We start from the raw sequence: 16,724 nt of genomic DNA on the forward strand, positions 1-16,724 counted from the left end.
GAGTTCCTGCTGCCCGGCCGCTGCCTGCCCTCGCTCGCCCCGCACTTATAACACACGGGGCGGACCGACCACCGGCCTCGCCCACACCGGCCCCCACTGCCGACAGCTGCCCCGACGCGGCCCCCGGAGACCGTCCCTTCCCCACGCCGAGCTCCCGGTTCCAAAGTCAGGCCCTGCCTGGCAGCCTGCGTCCGCTCCCACAATGCTCTGCTCGCACACAGATCTGCATACCCGCTCCCACGGCTCCGCCCCTCTGCTCGGGCCCCTCCCCCTGCCCGCCCGGGCTGCCGCTCTTGCCTGCCCTGTAGTGGTAGCCGGGTCCTGTCCCGGGAAGCCAGGCCATCAGAGAGACGACGTGGCCCATCTGCTGCTGGGGAAAGAGCGCAGCTTGCGTGTCGCTTCTCTCTCTCTCGCTCTCTCCCCCCACCGGCAGTTGGTCCAATACAGGAATGACCTCCCCTCCCCTCGCAAAAAACCCACCTTTCCAAACAGTCCTTCTTTCCCTGCCCCCTAATTCTGCTTTCACACCCTGGGACCATCTCCTCTCTTTGTCTCTCCCCCCCGCAGGTAAAGCAGAGATGGCGGCAACTTCAGCCACTGGAGACAGCCCCAGCGAGCGCTGCAGCTGCCCCGGGGGCAGGGGGGTGTTTGCAGACACAGGAAGGGAGCAGCTGGGAGCGGTGGGTGCTGGGAACAAGGAGGCAGGAGAACTAAGCCCAGAGATGGGACATTGGGCAGCTCCTGGGGGCGGGGCTCTGGCACAGCCCGGGGGCGGGGCAGCTCCTGGGGGCGGGGCTCTGGCACAGCCTGGGGGCAGCTCCTGGGGCGGGGCTCTGGCACAGCCCGGGGCAGGGCAGCTCCTGGGGTGGGGCTCTGGCACAGCCTGGGGGCAGCTCCTGGGGGCGGGGCTCTGGCGCAGCCCGGGGCGGGGCAGCTCCTGGGGTGGGGCTCTGGCACAGCCTGGGGGCAGTTCCTGGGGCGGGGCTCTGACACAGCCCGGGGGCGGGGACAGCTCCTGGGGGCGGGGCTCTGGCACAGCCTGGGGGCAGCTCCTGGGGCGGGGCTCTGGCGCAGCCCGGGGCGGGGCAGCTCCTGGGGCGGGCAGCTCCTGGGGCGGGGCTCTGGCACAGCCCGGGGGCGGGGCAGCTCCTGGGGGCGGGGCTCTGGCACATTGTGACGCGGCAGCTGCTCCCTGGTGTCCACGTGCTGCCGGCAGCGCTGGAGCCCCCCGGGCCGGAGCGGAGCCGCTGTTCTCCGCTGCAGCAGGATCTGCCCCCGGCCCCGCTGGGCTCCAGGTGGGGCCAGAGCCTGGGGCCCGGGGGTTCCCCGTTGTGTGGCTGGCGGGGGCGGGCGGGGAGAAGCCGGAGCTGCAGGCGGGGGAAGGGCAGTGGGGCAGGTGGGGGTTGAACGGTCTCTGTGCAGCGGGAAAGTCCAGGGGGAGAGTGTGTGTGAGTGGGGGGGGAGATACCTGCCTCCTTCTCCTGCCTGTGCCACTTCCCTCCCCAGTACTGGTGACAAGTCTCTCTGGTTCTCCCCCTTTTCTCTCCCCTCACCACACAGGACCGTCAAACCCAAGGAGATTCCCTCGTTTTTCCTAAAATTGTTGACTCTCTAGTCTCTTATTTTTCCTGATTTTTTTTCTATAATTTTCAAATGTCAATTTAAATTCTCCTCATATTTGGGGGGCTTCGCCCCACCCCCCATTTCATCAGCAGCAATTCGTCTTTGTTTGGGTGGGAAATTGTTGCCTGAGTCATTCCCAAAGGGATGGGGTTCCTGGGTGCTGTTTGGGGGAGCCCTGAGACACAGCTCCCTCTGGGGTGGAGATGGGGTGGCCGTTCTCTGCCAGCCACAGGGCATGGCTGGGGCACCGGTGGGGAAGGAGGAACCAGTGTCCCGGATGGAGCCTGCCCAGCCCCTTTGGTTCTGCTCTTTTCTAGCATTTTGTTCAGAGACTTTATTACTGCAGAGGCTGAAAAACGTCTGTGGATTTACCCCTGGCAGGAGGGGTCAGGTCTACACTGTAATAAAGAGATCGAGCATTTCCCAGCATGGCAGAGTCTAGGATGTCTGTCTGCAGGGAAGGGGCCTGGGGGAATTGTGATGTGAAATGAACTAAAGCCAGTTCTGAAACATCCACAACTGCCCTTCTCATCCTGCCAGGCTGCAGAATGATGCCCACGTCTCCCGGTTCATCCCATCCTCCTATGGGACAGGGAAGGGAAATGGCTGCAGAGGATCCCATTCAGGTAGGGATTATTGGGGGTTATTGGTGGGTTCCTGCTGGAGGGAGAGTGACAGCAGATACACAGGAGGTGGGAGGCTTGGGCAGTCTGGTTTGGAGGTTGGAGCGGGGCAGGAAATTCACAGGGTGGAGAATGGGAGGAAGCCAGGGTGTAGCAAACCTGCTGGGATCTCGGTAATATGTGGCTTCCATTCTAGGAACAGACCCATGAGGTTAGAAGGTGGAAATGCTCTGATTTGTGGAAGAGCAAAGAACACACCTAGGTGGGGCTAGGTAAAGGGAGCAGAATCCCAGGGCTGGAGCCTCACCCGACTAACCAGCGGCGGCTGTGAGATGTAGAGGGGGCACCCACCAATGAGGCTTAGTCAGGGGTTCTCAACTGTTTTCTTTCTGAGGCCCCGCAACATGTTATAAAACCCCCACTGCCCTGCATATGCCTGGTTTTCTGCACAGAAAAGCCAGGGCTGGTGTTAGGGGGTAGCAAACAGGGGTATTGCCTGGGGTCCCATGTGACAGGCCCCCCCACAGAGCTAATTGCTCCAGCTTTGGTTTCAGCCCCTGGTGGCAGGGCTCATGGCCCCAGGCAGGGAGGTTTGGGCTTTCTGCCCTGGGCCCAAGCGAGTCTAACACTGGCCCTGCTTGGAGGAGCCCCTGAAACCAGCTCGCAGCCCCCCAGAGGCCCAGGGACCCCTGCTTGAGAACCGCGGCCTGAGGGGATATGCCCCTCCCCCATACCCAGCTCCAGGGCTGGCCTTAGAGAAAATGGCGCCCTGGGTGAACTTGTATTTTGGTGCCCCCCATCCCCCCTGGCCCTCACGGGCTCCCCACCGTCACGTCCAGGTCCCGGTGCCTCCCTCCAGTGCTTAATTTGTATTGAAAGAGGTGCCAGAGCTCAGCCATGGCACAAATTCAGCACCGGCAGGGCGGCCTGATAGCAGCGGGTGCTGGCCGAGCGCCCAGCTCTGAAGGCCATGCCACCGCCAGCAGCAGCAGCGCAGAAGTGAGGGTGGCCTGGTGTGTGGTGTATTGTGCAGCCTTTTATGTAAAGTGCAGTTTGTAATGTGGCATTACACCGCCGCGGGGTCGGCTCTGGTGGCGACAGTTTCAAGCTTAACAGAGTGAAAGTCGCCTCTGCTACTTGCTTCAAATGCACAGTCTCTAGGAACACACACAGACCAAGGGGAGTGACCACACAGACATTCACAGGTACAAGGTCTAGTCGGTTTTACAAGTTTTATTGAAGTTACAGTTAAGGTTATGAATACCCAAGGCACATAGACATTCTATGAAGACCTGTGCAAAAGTTACAACTCTAGTTCTACTCACATCCTGTTCAATAGTATTAGGGTCTGAGGTGTCTCTCATGGATTGATCATCAGTAGAGGGATGGTTCCTGCTGGAATTTCCCATAGGAGCTCAATTTTCCTGCTCTGGGCACCTTTTATAATGTGATTCTGATTATACCTCATTAGCATTGACACACAACCTGTATCCTGTGGTTAAGGCACATTTGGAAACAGAGGTGCCTTTACAAAAAAAAAATATTTAAAATTAATCTTCCTGCTAATTGTTCACCCTGTTACCACTTGGTACCTCTTTTCCCATAATCTTAATACAGCCACATATTAAATTTAAAAGTAAATTTAGAACAATCAGGAGACAATACAGCAAGATATTCCCTATCCCAAGCCTTGAGGTATCAGTTCTGGAGCTTTAATGCAGGTATCAGAAACACAAGGTTGATACTTTTTACCCCATCTTTAGTAGAGATAAATAAAAATAAATAAAATCTGCTTACTTTCTCTAAGAGACACGCTCCATGTTACTGCCATTATCTCCTCTATTTTAGTCAATTGTTTTTCATTCCACTGAAAACATATTTACTTAGTTTACATAGGGATTAAAGTTTTTTTTCTCTGTTTTACGAATGGGAATTTATTTCTCTAGTTATTTTGGCATTTGTGTTAACTGGTCACTATCATGTAGGTGACTCACTAACATTTCACTCCATCATTGCTATTAGTATCATACTTGGAACTGTATTTATTTTCATAGACATTTTAAGTTACTTTACAGACAGATTTAAAAATACAATCTGAAGATAAGTGATCTTCATCTGCACAGTGTCTAAAGTTTTGAGTTTAGCTAATTTTTTTTAAATGAGCCCTGCTAAGGTAAGTACATGCAAAATGTAGAGTCTGTTATTTGACTGTACCATTTTAAATAATGAATGACAAAGCACAATACAGTAATAACAGTAATAATGATAATTACTCCAGCCAGGACAGGTGAGGCATTTTAGAACTCGTTACTCAAAGAATTGAATTTAAGCATAAGACAGAAATAAAATTTTGAAATGCACAGACCAGTTAGAAAGCTAAAATACCAGCACTGTCATCCTGACCGAATGTGAAAGAATAAAATTACAGAGACTATGTGCACTTTGCACATTTTGACAGGAAGTAACAAGAAGTAATAACAGTAATTGAAGTGTCGAGTGTGGGGGGGGGTGGGGGGTGAGTCACACCCGCTGTCACTCCCAGCCCAGCGGCACTCACTAGTCCGAAGGCTCGTGCACACAGCAGCAGGGGCCAGCAGCTCCCACTCCTGACCCAGAGGCAGCAGCACAGAATCTTGTCCCCGGCTCAGCTCAGCAGAGACTGGGCAGAGGCAGGAGGGTGGGGCCACCTGACATCAGCAAACCCCCGCCGCACGGCACACAGGAGGCTCCTGGGAGCAGCTTGGCAGGGGCAGCTCCCAGTGGGGGAGGGGGCAGGGCTGCAGGAAGAGCTGCAGGGGCAGACAGCTGAAGAGAAGTGGGGGGAGGAGAGACAGGACACCCCTCAGCAAGGCCCCCCTGGACCGTCATGTCGTCTGCCCCCCACTAAGTCTGGTCCTGTCCAGCTCTTCACAATGAGAACAGCGCTGGGCTCCCTGCCAGCGAGCTCTCCCTGCGCCCTGCTAGGGGCTCCATCCCCTGTGTCCGTCTGTGGCTAGTAGGGGGGTGATGGATCTGCTGGGAGAGACAAGGGGCTCTCGCTTCGTCCCCTCCCCCTGGTGTTTCCTGGCTGCTCTGAGCAGGGTGGAGGTGGGACTCCTGCCTGTGAGCCACCCAGAGCTTCCATTTGATGGGCTCCTCTCCCCCACGAGTGGTGGGGCTGTGAGTGGGGCAGCAGGTACTGAGTGTTGGACTCTTTCTCCTTCAGGGGCCGGTGACCTTTGAGGAGGTGGCTGTGCATTTCACCAGAGAGGAATGGGCTCTGCTGGACCCCGCTCAGAGAGCCCTCTACAGGGATGTCATGCAGGAGAACTATGAGACGGTGGTCTTGCTGGGTGAGGAGTCCTGTCCCCTGGGTTATTAGAAGCTGTGGGGGCTCTAAAAAACCTGAGCAGTGATAACTTTATACCTTTATTTGTCATACAAGTTTTGACAAGTTCCCTTGCCCTCCCTTTTTTGCCTTATCTCCCACCCACTAGAATAATTTTTGGACATTTGCCTTTTTGGTGCCAACAGTCATTTGAAAATTGCATTTAATGTATCCTTATAGGATACCTTAATAACTACATTAATAACTGTAGCTTTCATGCCGTTTCCTCATTTTAGGAGGAAAATATGCCTCCTGTAGAATTCTAAATTGAGTTAATAGGTGTATGACTCATGCCTGGCTTGTGTGACAGTCAGGTGAGCTCCTCTTTTGATACGAGAGTGTATAAAGTTGCCATTCTGGAGCCCACGGGTGAAGGGAGAACAGAGCCATGGGAGGGGAGGAGAAGTGGGGAGTAGATAATTCTGGGGTGCCAGGACATGGGGACGGCGTGTGCAGGGTTAGAGCTAAGAAGCAGCAGGGAGGGAGGAGGTTATGAGAGACGAGGAGGGAACACAAGAAGTTCCCAAGGTGCCGGGAGGTGGTGCCGGCTGAGAGTAGTGGGAAGAAGGGGAGGGGAGTGTGGGGGAAGGGCACCCGGGAAGTGGGCTGGGTGGGTCAGTGGGAGGGAGGAGAGGTTTGGGGATCTGGAGCTGTGGGGGATCCCAGACCTTTAACCCCGAATCCCTACCCAAGCCTTGTTGCTTTAGAGCCTCCACTCCAGTTTTCTTTCTGTTCAGTTTCACTTCATTAAACGTTTTCCCCCCAAATATTATTATTATTATAACTCTTGACCTCCCTCTCCCGCTCATTACCCCCCTCCCCATATGGCCTCCCCATCTCTATGCACAGTGACCCCGGCCTCCGACCCTGAGTCCTTGCTGCATCCTCCCTCCCACACCAGGGCCACCTCCCAGGCACCAATGGGCACTTGGCTGATGATGTCACAGGGCGGTGGTGTAGCCTGGACAGTTTCTACACTTATAAGGTTACAGGTTGGGGCACAACTTGCCCTTGTACAGGGCTACTCAGAGTTAATTGAGAAGATGGAATTTGGTGAAACGCAGAAACGTGATTTAATCCAGACAGTTATAACTGAAATCATAGGCCAGGCTCAATACACGTAGCGATTAAACTAAGGTAAGTACAGTAAAGAGGGTTTTGCCCTGTGCATACTTACAAGATACGGACACCATTGGAAAGAAAGATCGACGGGCAAGGGAGCCCATCAGAAGGGAGCCCTGCTTCAGTTTACACTGTCTCAGGGACCTGACAAAATGAAAACCTGGTAACTAGGAGAGGTATTTTATCCACTTCCTTATGGTAATAGGATGGCTATGTACCCTATCTGCTCCTTTTCTCTGATTACAAGAATGTCAATAGCTGCCCCAACCCATACGTGGCCTTTGGGAAGTCCATAAGCATCAAGCATTAATACTCATGATTTACATCACTTATTAATTAATAATTCCAATCTATGAATGTGGTGCAACCTAATTGCTAAAGCCCACCCCAAACTTCCTTCTTTTCGGAAGAATTAGGGGCTGTTGCTCCTGAATTTTAGTGTTTAATTCCCCAGCCTTCTCCACACACTGGGGAGTTTAATTCTCCTTCCCATTACACCTGAGTCACTAGATTTCCTAATTCCCCAAAATCTGCTTTTGCGATGTCACAGTTCTGGGGTAGCGAAGCCTTTGACCTGCCTCCATGGTCTGCTCAAGGAATGGCCTCTCGGGTATCAGGCCTCTAGCCAGCCCCTCTCTATGGGTAGGGACCCACATGCCTCTCCTGTTTCACCAGGGTGTGAGGATTGCAGCTTGTCCTGCACTGTGTTCACTGGACTAACATCCAGTTCCTGTGCTTTGCTTTCTCTCCAAGGGCTGTGAGCAGTGTGTGTGTGAGAGAGGCAGGAATTTTGGTGATGTCAATACACACCTCAGTTTCCCTCTGTGGTTGGTATTGCCATGATTATAAAGAGGAGGAGACATGAGGTGTTTTGTCACGGAGCTGTCACGGGGTGATATGAATGGGTCATTAAGGACAGGCTGGGACCAACCTACATCAGTGGAATACCCGACAGAGACAAGGGAATAATTGTCACCTGTCCATGGGAGGATCTCCCCTTGGCTGAGTGAAGCATACATGGACTCATGATGTGCTTGGGAGCAGGAAGAACTGGGTTTGCAGATGCAGGGAGCTCTACCGGAGCGAAGACAAACGGACAGGCTCAGTGAAAGGAAACCAAACTGTTTTCTACAGCAGCCTGGCTCAAGGGCATTGGCCAGTATGGACTGTATCGTCGTCTTTGCTTCTCTGTGCTAATCTAAAGACGTTCAGTGCTGTATTTCAGTTGACTAATGAACCCTGCTATGTTTTAAAAGTCTGTCCAGTGTCACAGCACAAACTTGCTCTGTGCATTGACTGAGGAACAGTCTCTGAACAGGAGTGTCGTTCGGCTGGACCTGCTGGCAGAGCTCACAGGTTGAAATAGGAGTGTTGAAGCCAGAGGCTCAGTCTCAGGTGCTGAAGCTACATGGCCTGTCCTTGTGGAAGATTGGGACCCGTTGGGGGTCTAGTGCACTCAAGGGACACCTCCCAAGGACAGTTTAAAAGCCAGGGCATTGCACAGATCCTGTGGATCCATGACAGTGGCATTGTGCCTTATGGGGAAAAGATATAAAGCAAGAAAAGCATCAAAATGTTTCTTTACCATCAGTCCTCTTGGGAATCCCCGATCATTCCAAAGTGTATTAAAAACCTTCTTTAAAAGCTTACGTCTGGGTTCTCAGGTCATGTCAGTTTGTAGCCCAAAAAGGCCCTTCTCAGTCAGCTCAAACTCAACTATTTCTCTCCAAAAAGTCTGTCATATTCAGTCTCCCGAAAGAGGTAAAATCAGTCACTGCCCCTTTCTGTGCGGGGCAAAGCTTCAGAAGATGGAGTTCTGCATAACCAGCCTTGAGATCCAGCCTTAGTGACACCAGATTGCACAGGAAACCCATCCCCCCATCCCTCAGCCTCCCCGGTATCATCTGGCCCATCTCAGCACCACAGTCTGTGAAGTATTCGTGCTTTCAAGGGCTGGCTCAAAGATACAGATAACAGTCATAAGTAGGGCCAGTGTTTGCTGGCAGCGAAAACAGAGTAATTGACAAGCATGAGCAATATATAATCCTTTACAGCCGGAAAATGCATTGTGGGCAGGGGACAGGAGCCAGCTGTGTGGGGAAGGTGGGGCCCAGACACTGGGCATTGAGAGCCTAGAGCCGGCTGTGTGCTGGGGAGACGGGACATGAACCAGCTGTGTGCAGGGGAGATGAGCAGGGGAGAGGTGCTGTGGACGCAGCCGAGAGCAGGTGTGAGCACCGTCTGCACTGCAGCACGATGAGGGTGCCCAGCATCCCACTGCCAAGTGCCCCGTCTCCCAAGGGGAAGCTCCAGTGTTTTTTCTGAGCCCAGACTTGTATGAGGAGGGAAGAAATTGGCAGCAAGTCTCAAAAGCAGCCAGCCCCCAGCCTCTGCCCCGTGCCCTGGGGAGGAGTCAGGGGTCTCCAGGCAGAAATGTGGGGTTTGTGACCCTGCATCCCCAACCACCTTCTGTTCAGCTATTCTGGAAACGAAGGGTGATTCCAGAAATGAAGAGTAATTTCAGGGGGAAATGCAGTAATAGCAGCAATTTCCGGAAAACACTGGCCCTAGTCATAACATTAAATACGATAGTCTCAAGATCTATGCCTGTGTTCATCAGATCTGTCCCTCTGCCTTCACATAGTTCACTCTGCTGGCGGGTTCCACCTCTTCCCCCATCTGTGTCTGTCTTGTCTAGTTAGACTGTAAATTCTTCAGGGCCTGGGCCAGCTACTATTCTGGGTTTGTGCTGTGCCCAGCACAACAGGGGCCCACGGTTCATTGGCTCTTAGGCACTAGGGTCATGAATATGAGTTATAATAATAACTCTTCTGCCACTTTGAGCCAAGGAAGCCGGCCTTGGGGTGTTACGTCTTAAAAATGAGCTGGGGTTAAAACCGTGGAATATTCCTTGTGACAAGTATCCCACAAATTCCACGGACCTTCCTTTTTTTCTTTCCCTTCTCAGGGTTTCCAGTTTCCAAACCTGATGTGATCTCGCAGCTGGAATGAGGGGAACAGCCGTGGGTCTCAGACCTCTATGGCTCTGAAAAAAAGTGCTCCCGAGAGCTGTGTGCACAGGTGAGGAATTGGGTGAACCATCTCAACAACTGTCTGTGAATAAAGGAAACATTTGGGATGCCCTACAAAGACTCTCCAAGTTGTAAGCGCTCCAAGTTCAGAACTGTTCCCTGCAGATGTGGAATCATTAGGCAGATGTCACTCATGGCTTCCCACCTATCCTGACTGACAGTTGGCAGCAGGTCCCTCCCCAATCTCACTTTCCCCTGAGAGTTCTGGTGAGATGCAGACCCAGAACGGATCCCTTCCTCTCGCTGCTCTGGGGAATGGTTTGGGGAAAATCAGCTCCTGAGAGCTTTGATCTCTCCTGCACATATTTTGGTTTGTTCATCCCTTTTTCCATTCCTCTCTCTGAGATTTCTTTTCTCTCCGGCACAGGGAGTGACCTGTGTCTGGATTCTCTCTGTCTCCCATCAGGTGACGGGATGGCAAGTGAGAACGAGGAGAATCCCCAGCAGGAAGATGCTGAGCAAGTAGAACCACATGGGACGTTATCAGGAAGATCCAAAGGGAATGTTTCCAGGTGTTGTGCGCTCCCAGAAAGAACAAAAACCTGTGAGACTAAGCACAGGCCAGAGGAAAACTTCAGTAGCCTCTCAGACCTTATTACACGTGAGAGCATCAACTTGGAAGAGACACGCTACACATGGCATGAGTGTGGGAAAAGCTTCAATGGGAGCTCAGACCTTCTCACACATCAGAGAATCCACAGGGGAGAGAAGTCCTACATATGCTCTGAGTGTGGGAAGAGTTTTAAGCAGAGCTCTGCCCTGATCACACATCAGAGAATCCACACCGGGGAGGTGCCCTACACATGCTCTGAGTGTGGGGAACGCTTCAGTTATATCTCAGCCCTCGTCTCTCATCAGAGAATCCACAGTGGAGAGACGTCCTACACGTGCTCTGAGTGTGGGAAAAGTTTCAATCGGAGCTCAAACCTTGTTAGACATAAGAAAATCCACATATGAGAGAATTGTAAGAAATGCCTTGATTCCGGCTGGACAAAGATTGTTTTTTAAAAAATCACAATTGCGAATTCCTACAGAGTGACCTTTGCACCATGTTCACCGTGGTCTCTCAGCTCCCCTATATGAGTTGCCTGCTTCTGCCTTTTGCAGCTCCCTGTTCTTTATTCCCCATCAGCATCCCAATCCCCCTGTTGTTCACTTGGTTAGGTCAATATTTTTTCTAAAGGGCTGGGAAGAGGAGTCCCTAGCAAATGGCTTGGAACTAAGCAAGATACCCCTGCATTTGGCCCCCAAAGCCGTTGTGGCCTGGGCCCTGCAGGAGGTTTCTCCTGAAGATATCGCCTTCCTAATCAGGTGCGTGTTGCCTATTATTTGGGAAATGCAATTCCTGTCTAGGTGGGGATGGGGAAAATGGAAGTGATCTTTCTGTTCAGCTCACCCCTGGGAGATGCTGCAAATATGTAGAAAATGAAATCCCTGTTGAATGTGACATAGCTGCAGAAAGAGACCTATTTTCCATAGATACCTGACATTTGGTGTTTTACAGGGATTCTAAGCCGCACCTGAATTTAGTCCCTAATTTAAATCTGTGCCACCAGATTAAAGAAATGAAAGGGCATAGTTGGGGGAGTTGTACCTCACTATCACTATTAATACGTTGTGTGGTTGGTGAAGAATTCTACACCAGAGACGTGTAAAATTACTCCAAGAAAGGTCAAAGATTCAACAAGAACTCAGGGAGAAACTGCAGATTTTGATTTTCACCCCAGAGATGGAAGCTATGGTGACCTGTGGCCCAGGTAAACTATTTTTAGAACACTGCTCCCTAGTTAAGTGGCATTGGTCACACTCCGGGATGCCATGATTAAATTGGGAACAACTGTCTTTTACCATTTGGATCCAAAGTTTCATGAAGCACAGAGAGAAACAGCTGATTCCTTCAGAGCCATTCCATGCCTATGGGTCCCAATCTGGCTGACTTGCTGGACAAGAAGCAGTTCCATGCTGGGCAAATGATGGTAGCCAATGAGGGAATGTATCCGATTCCAAGTTCAGACCACAGGATACATGAATGCTGAGTCCTGACTCCATGGTTTGGTCCTTAGTTTTGCTATTAAGTCTTAAGCATTTGTATCACTTCTCCACCTCCTGCTACTTTGAAAGATTAGAAAGTGTGGAAATAGAGCACAGGTGGTTTTCTCATGATGCAACCTACCCACTAGCATGAGAGCCCTTCCACCTACACTTATGGGAGAAGACCCAGGGCGAAATGAACTCACAGAAATGGAAGGCTCCTAGGTTATTGCAGAATGTGATTTCACACAAAGCTCACTGGGTGGAAATGGGAATTAAGAGAAAACTGCCCTATAGGTTTATATTTTATAGTCTTTGAATAAATTGTTACCAGCGACAATGAAATGAAACATGAAGTTAATTAGTGTAAAGTAAGAGGCTGATTATGTGATAACTTTCAGTGTTACAATATAATTCAGGTTTTCTTCTAGTTCTCTCCCTGCCCCTCCTACTATATCGGCAATGGTGGCTAATCTTGAAAGTAAAACCTCACTCCAAAGGAATTAGAGTGGGGGAACATGGGAGAGAAATAGCATGTATGAAAATAGAGCCCCAGTGTAGACTGTAATTATTTCTATTTCAAATGGAATTTATTTTGATAAACTTTAAAATAATTTTTTTCAAGAGGAAAATTGCTTGAGTCAAGATGTGTAACCTTCTACTGAGTTAGAGGGTAACAGCCACAGAGTTCCCCAGTTCGCTTGGTTGCTAAACAAAGACACATCGGGCAGGAGAGGTCAGAATTTAAAATGGTGATGGATGCAGGACGATTGATTTTTGCCACCAGTTATTTTACTGTTAGAGCCCAGCTGCTTAACCCTCAGGCCTGGCCATGGAAACTTCCCCATAACTGGCCTTATGTTTCTTTCATGTTTGATACCTTTGGGGTTCGCACGTCCACACGACATGCGGTTTACGACAGCAGATACTTTGAGAAAACTGCCGGGCTCAGTCGGGCTGTTCCAAACTCTGCCTCACTTCGTCTAGAGTGGGTCATGTGATGAAGTCTCCATGGTAACTAATGGCCAGGCCCTTCCCCCCTGCAAGGGGATGCTAAAGGTGGGGGAGAACAAAGAGATCAGGTGACCTCCTGGCCTGGGAAGGAGACAAAGCCCAGAGAGGAGGGGCTGGAGGGGGGTTGGCAGTTTTGGAAGCTGGCTGGGAAATGGAGGGGAGCCCCCATGGGGCTCGGGCCTCCCAATGGTGCTGTGGCCTCCCTGGGGCCCCAGATGGACCTAACTAAAGGGGGTCCTGTTGTCTGTACCGGCAAGACCTGTTTTGGACTGTGTTCCTGTCATCTAAATAAACCTCTGTGTTACTGGCTGGCTGAGAGTCACGTCTGACTGCAAAGTCGGGGGGCAGGACCCTCTGGCTTCCCCAGATGAATGCTCCAAGGAGAGACCCAGGAGGTGAAGCCGTGTGAACTTCTTGCCCTGAAGACCAAGGGAGAGGAGGCTCCCCAGAGTCCTGCCTGGCTTTGTGGGGAGCAGTTCCAGAGCATCGCCCAGGGACTCTGTGACACCCCTCACTCCCGACCCGCAGCCCCTGCTATCCCAGTCCTGACCTCCAGATTCACAGCTCTGCTGGTGCCCCTCACTCCCGACCCGCAGCCCCCTGGGTTACCCCCAGCTCTACCGGTGCCCCTCACTCCCAACCCGCAGCCCCTGCCATCCCAGTCCTGAACTCCAGACTCACAGCTCTGCTGGTGCCCCTCACTCCCGACCCGCAGCCCCTGCTATCCAGTGCTGACCTCTAGATTCACAGCTCAGCTGGTGCCCCTCACTCCTGACCCGCAGTCCCCTGGGTTCCCCCCAGCTCTACCGGTGCCCCTCACTCCCAACCCGCAGCCCCTGCCATCCCAGTCCTGACCTCCAGACTCACAGTTCTGCTGGTGCCCCTCACTCCCGACCCGCAGCCCCCTGCGCTCCCTCCAGCTCTGACGGTGCCCCTCACTTCCGACCCGCAGCCCCCTGCGCTCCCTCCAGCTCTGACGGTGCCCCTCACTCCCGACCCGCAGCCCCTGCCATCCCAGTCCTGACCTCCAGACTCACAGCTCTGCTGGTGCCCCTCACTCCCAACCCGCAGCCCCTGCTATCCCATACCTGACCTCCAGATTCACAGCTCTGACGGTGCCCCTCACTCCCGACCCGCAGCCCCCTGGGTTCCCCCCAGCTCTACCGGTGCCCCTCACTCCCAACCCGCAGCCCCTGCCATCCCAGTCCTGAACTCCAGACTCACAGTTCTGCTGGTGCTCCTCACTCCCGACCCGCAGCCCCTGCTATCCAGTGCTGACCTCTAGATTCACAACTCAGCTGGTGCCCCTCACTCCTGACGCGCAGCCCCTGCTATCCCAGTCCTGACCTCCAGACTCACAGTTCTGCTGGTGCCCCTCACTCCCAACCCGCAGCCCCCTGCTCTCCCTCCAGTTCTGACAGTGCCCCTCACTCCTGATCCACAGCCCTCTGGGCTCCCTCCAGCTCTGCTGGTGTTCCTCACTCCTGACCCGCAGCCCTTGCCATCCCATTCCTGACCTCCTGTGACGTTATGAGTGTAATATAATATTTCATTGAAAGGTGACAGGGCCAGAAAGAGTTAATTAACTCACCTCACCCACTGACCTTGCTGCGCTGGTGCCTGGAGCCGCCCCTGTCCCTGACCCAGGGCAGAGGATATTGAAGCTGAACATCCAGAGCTTGCAAGATAAAGGAGCAGGGGGGAAAGGCCTGGCGGTGTTGGCAGAACGGGAAAGCATCAGAGGGTTCTATGGTAACCAGGGGGATTGGTGGGAGTCAGTCAGGGAGGAGTTGGCGGCTTTGTTCCGGTGGCTGGGGAAACACCACAACATTAAAGCAACCAGTGGTGCCAAGTCCTGCAGTGTCGCCTGTGGGATTTCCACAAGAGCATCCGGGCAGGGGAGCCAGTCAGCGTGTGACTGTACGACCGGATCAAGCGACAGCTGCCCGAGTTCCAGGAGATGAGGCTGCAGCTGGCCGATATGAGTGGGAGCACCGAGTGAAGGGAGGGGCGGCCTCCCCGGACATTTTTGCGGCCTGCAGGGAACGGAGACAAAGCAGGGGGATGCAGGGACACAGGGCAGGACCCACGGATCCGGTAGTGCAGGACCACAGTCACTGGAGGAGGAGAGAGAGTCCCGCGAGAGGAAACTGATGGTGGGAAGCAATAAGTGCAGAGTGCAAAGCAGCCAAGAGTCACAGGGGTCTAGAAAACAAAACAGCAGCAGGTCCCATGGTGTAATGGGCAGTACTCAGGACTCTGAATCCTGGAATCTGAGTTCAAATCTCAGTGGGACCTTTGGCAGGTATGTCGCTTTGCTGCAAAGCCTTGTAGCTCAATGTGCTTTGTTACCCTCTCCCTGGCTGAACTAGAGTGGTTTTCTTTTCTCCTCCTTCTGGGTCACTGGTGCCCACTGGAGATGGGTTTTTGGTCCAGCTGGGCCGCTAGAGGGTGGGGTCCTAGAACTTAACAGCCTGGCTAGAGATTCCTGCGGGTTGACCTGATGGTGGGTTTCTCACTGCTTCACCTGATGTCCACATCTTTGGTCCCTGCAGCTGCCACACTCTTCCTCTTGCCCACATGGCATTTAAAGGAAGCAGGGCCAGGGCCAGGCTTCCCCGGCTGGAGCCCAGCACCTCTCCTCCTCTGGGCACCTGGAGCAGAGGCGGCTGGTGCTGACAGCTCCAAGGGAAGGCTTAAAAGCCACAGAGCAACTGAGGTCAGGGCCAGAGGAGGGCAGGACCATGCCTATGTGTGGCCTGCAGACAGGCACAAAAACATCCAGCCAGCCTGCTCCCTGCCGTGCCAAACACCCACTGAAGGCCACCCACAGACCAGCATGCGGGGCGGCTGCTGATGCTCTGTGGCCAACATCAGAAGATGGTAGGAAAGCAGGGCCAGCCCCCCTGGTGGGGCCTCTTACCGTTCCCACTCAAGATGCTCACTTTGGCAGTGGGGCAGGAGATTTTACCCCAAGAGGCTTTTCCCCAGCTGGCGAGAAGCAGAGAAACACCCAGGCTCCCAAGGGGCTATGTAGCAAGTACCCTCCAGCACAGGGACAGGTGCACACTTGGAAGAGGGAAACTGCTCCACACTCTAGCCCGGGCAGCCGCCCATTTTCTCTGGCAAGTCAGGAAGGGCAAAGGTGAGACTGGAAGCACCTGGGGCTCATGCCCCAGCCTTTGTGACGCCCAACCCCCAACTCCTTCCCGGGGCTCTAGCTGCAGCCGGAGCATTGGCCTGAGCAGCCAAGAAGAGGTTCCAGCCCTGAAGGGAGCAGGACGTTCAGCACAATGGTAAAACTGGACAAGCACAACCACGAAGGGACTCGAACCCTCAATTGTCTGATCTGAAGTCAGATGCCTTATCCATTAGGTCACGTGGAGTGACCTGGCCCCAACCTGCTCTGCTCCCCTGGCTCCCAGGCTTGTGTTGATGTTGGCTGGATTTGTGCGGGTGTTTGTGTATATTAGCAATTGTGTGTATGTGGCTGGATTCATGCATGTGTTCATGTATGTTTGCAATTGTGTGTGTGTGCATGCTCTGCTGCCCTCTGCCGGCGCGACAACCGTTTCTCTGTATGTCACAGCCCCCATACCGTCGACCCCGATGGTGATTTCCCCATCTTACAAGGGCTGGCCTGACCCTTCTCCCCTCTGTGAAGTGTGGCAGGGGCTGCAGCTCACTCCCTGTGGGGCAGGAGTGCCATGGTGTGGGGTGCTGGGCTCCAATGCACCTGGAGAGCAGCTCAGGTGAGGCTGAGCAGGGCGTGTGGTGTCTGTTCTGCATTGCCTGGTGCTGGGACATTGCACAATCCCCAGCCACGCCACACACGTCCCGAGAGGGATTGGG

General features: G+C 53.2%; 1 non-coding gene across 1 annotated transcript; it reads left to right on the forward strand.

Moving 5' to 3' along the window:
• The first annotated feature begins 15,098 nt into the window (after positions 1 to 15,098).
• On the forward strand, positions 15,099 to 15,170 carry TRNAQ-CUG. The gene has a single exon. It is a non-coding gene; the product is annotated as a tRNA-Gln (tRNA).
• The last annotated feature ends 1,554 nt before the right edge of the window (positions 15,171 to 16,724 follow it).

This window comes from Mauremys reevesii, linkage group 23 (assembly GCF_016161935.1).
Source record: "Mauremys reevesii isolate NIE-2019 linkage group 23, ASM1616193v1, whole genome shotgun sequence".
Taxonomy (NCBI): domain Eukaryota; kingdom Metazoa; phylum Chordata; order Testudines; family Geoemydidae; genus Mauremys; species Mauremys reevesii.